This window comes from Octopus bimaculoides, chromosome 6 (genome assembly GCF_001194135.2).
Source record: "Octopus bimaculoides isolate UCB-OBI-ISO-001 chromosome 6, ASM119413v2, whole genome shotgun sequence".
Classification (NCBI taxonomy): domain Eukaryota; kingdom Metazoa; phylum Mollusca; class Cephalopoda; order Octopoda; family Octopodidae; genus Octopus; species Octopus bimaculoides.
Genome location: NC_068986.1, coordinates 75573672 through 75577225, shown reverse-complemented (window position 1 = coordinate 75577225; position 3554 = coordinate 75573672).

Sequence of the window (3554 nt, the reverse complement as noted above, 5' to 3'; positions counted from 1 at the left end):
TATATATATATATATATATATATATATATATATGCATTCTTTTTTTTTAATATCTCGAAGGACATAAAGCTATAAACAACAGCATGTAAATATTGGGTTCAAAATTCCTTTTGGATATATCACCTTACAGATCAAAGAAAAGAAGGACTCATTCGAAAATGCTGTCCTTGATATATTACACGGAATGCTCACAGTTAAAATGTATTTGGTTATATATATGCTCAATTAGAGCTGACTTGAGACTTAACAATAACAACAATAACAATATTGTATTGTATTTGTTGGCACTCCGTCGCTTACGACGTCGAGGGTTCCAGTTGATCCGATCAACGGAACAGCCTGCTCGTGAAATTAACGTGCAAGTGGCTGAGCACTCCACAGACACGTGTACCCTTACCGTAGTTCTCGTGGATATTCAGCGTGACACAGAGTGTGACAAGACTGGCTCTTTGAATTACAGGCACAACAGAAACAGGAAGTAAGAGTGAGAGAAAGTTGTGGTGAAAAAGTACAGCGGGGTTCGCCACCATCCCCTGCCGGAGCCTCGTTGAGCTTTAGGTGTTTTCGCTCAATAAGCACTTACAACGCCCGGTCTGGGAATCGAAACTGCGATCCTATGACCGCGAGTCCGCTGCCCTAATCACTGGGCCATTGCACCTCCACAACAATATTGTACACAAGGAGAAAATTCCAGTAGGAGTCATACGCTGGGATGAAAGGATTCTGAAAGTATTTGATATAGATTTTGATTAATGATAGCGTGCCTTGTTGGTCTGTAATAGTATGACGAAAGCGAATAATTTGTGATGATCTTAACATTTTTGTTCAAATATAGTTGAGAGTAAAAGTGATGTCAGTTCACTTGACTGCTATTTCTAGCAGGTCGAACCACCACGTTGAGGCACTGTAACCGGCTTAAGTTATTATGTGAGTATTAGAAGTTTGACATCCGGTAACATAGGCTGACGTCGGGTGGTATCGGTTGACATTCAGTCGCATCGGGTGACATCGGGTGGCATCCGGGGACAATGGGTGGTCTCAGGCACACATTATGCCCTGTTCAATTCATTGAGACGAGCTGAAACTGTTGGAATAACCATAGAAAGAACAAAGGAAACAAACAACGCAGTGATTGTCGATAGTCTTGGATTGATCCTGAGTCAGCAACCTTACGATCAAAAGTATTCCGGCCGTGGCTATCACGTCAAAGCCATCATTGTTTATTGTTCATCGTTCATCATTCATTGTTCGTTATTGGTTTTGTCCTTCCTTTCTCTAAATTACCGTATTGGGGGATATTTAGCTGCTATGTCTAGCAGGCTGAGCGACCGCATAGTGGCTCCATCGGTGATGCTTGCTGCTCTGTGAATCATTTGCTAATCAGGAAGACGGCTCGTTTTGGTTGTTTATCTCTTTCTTTATTTGTGTTTTTTCTTCTTTTAATGTTTTGCGTGGGTGTAAGAACTGTAAGAACAGCAGCAGCAAGAATAATAGTTGTAGTAGTAGTAGCAGCAGCAGCAGTACCTCATCGGCAACAGCAGCAGTAACAGCTAAAATACCGTCCCGGATATGTGAGTTGTACTTTAATATGGCTGACACTTCAGCTTGACGTATTTCAGGAAGTTAATGATGCGAGGGCGGTTAGTTGACAGAAATTGTAAAATGACGGAGGAAGACTACATGATTGCCCCAACTGTTAGAAATAGCAGCTAAGTTCAGTCATGTCACACGTTACTGTCTAAAACAAAAGGGAAACAAAGAGGAGCGACTGTGTGGTAAGAAGTTTGCTTCTCAACCCCATGAGTCCAGGTTCAGTCCCACTGCATGGCACCTCCGGGCAAGTGTTTTCTTCTTTAGCCTCGGGTCGACCAAAGCCTTATGGATGGATTTCTTAGATGGAAACTGAAAGAAGCACGTCGTACGACGGGCTTCTTTATGTTTTATGTGTGTGTGTGTGTGTGTGTGTGTGTTTGAGTCTGTTTGTCCCTCTACGGCTTGAGATGTGTTGGTGTCTTTACGTCCCCATATCTTAGCTGTTTGACAAAAGAGATAAAAGTAATAAGTATCAGGTATCAGAAGGTAAGTACAAAGGTCGACTCGTTTGACTAAAATTCTTCTAGAGGTGCTCCAGCATGGCCGCAGTCTAATGACTGAAGCAAGTATATAGTATATAAAGATTAAAAAAAAGAGATATAAATTATATAATCCAAGATAAACTATGCATGAACATAGGAAAGGATGATTCACGGCTGGATTATCCATGAATATAGGTGCGCTGAAGGTTGACCCGATGTTTAGTTAGTATCAGGAATAAATTTGTTTGTTCATGGGATTTATCCAGGTAATTATTGATGTCTAGTCAATTATTCTCCCGCCTTTGCAGTATTCACCAGCGTAAATATTGGCACAAAACCAGTAGTTTCGGGGAGGTAAGTCACATCGACCTCAGTGTTTCAACTGGTAGTTATTTTATCGACCCCGAAAAGATGAAAGACAAACTCGACTTTAGCGGAATTTTAACTCAGAACACAAGGGCGGATGAAATGCCGCTGAGCCTTTTGCCTGACGTGCTACCGATTCGTAGTAATAATAACCCATTCATTAGGCCTGAAATTTGGCGGGAGGGGACTAACCGATTGCATCGACACCAGTGTTTTACTGGTACTTAATTTATCGACCTCGAAAGGATGAAAGGTAAAGTCGACCGCGGCGGTATTTGAACTCAGAACGTAGCAATGGGCGAAATACCGTGAAGCATTTCGCCCGGCGAGCTTACGATTTTGTCACTTCGCCGCCTTTAAGCGAGAATAAATATTGCTAATCATTTTGTCTGAGGAGGTAACCATTCTGCTAGCTCGGAGATTTTGCAGAAGTAATAATCTTTTCTACTATAGGTAAAAAGCATTAAAATTTGGAGTAGGAATCTACTGGATTACATCTACCTTTCTGCTCATCTTGTCAATTTATCGACCCTGAAAGGATGAAAAGCAAAGTCGACAACGGGGACAATGTGGGAGTTAAGGCCTGTATTAAGGGTAGGTGTATGTATGCCTGTATATATGTGAGATAATAGTTTCACTTTAATAGTTTCAGTATTAAAGTGAAAAGTGAAAATATCTGACATTACAATAGAGAGATGTTATTGTTTCACTTTTGACACGTAATACTCAAATAGTGGAGGAGATATGATATTGCTCTGGTCTCGTACTAGGCAAGAAGTTAAAAAAAAAATGGCCTATGAAACTACATGGACCCTAAATAAGGCATGTGTAAAATTTGAAGGAAATTGGTCGTGTAGTTCTGAAGTTTTAGGGATTCACAGAGACAGACAGACAGACAGACAGACAGACAGACAGACAAAATTCTTATCTTTATATATATATATAAACATTCAATTTTTTTTCTCCGTGTTTTTCTCCTAGTTTTCTCCGTATTCTTTCTGTTCAAGAGCGTAGCTCGAAACGTTAAAGACTTTCTCTATTCCCGAGCGTTAAACTAATACATCCTTTTGTTGTTTACACCACCTGTCCTCGTCTGTTGTTTTTTTCGTAAAT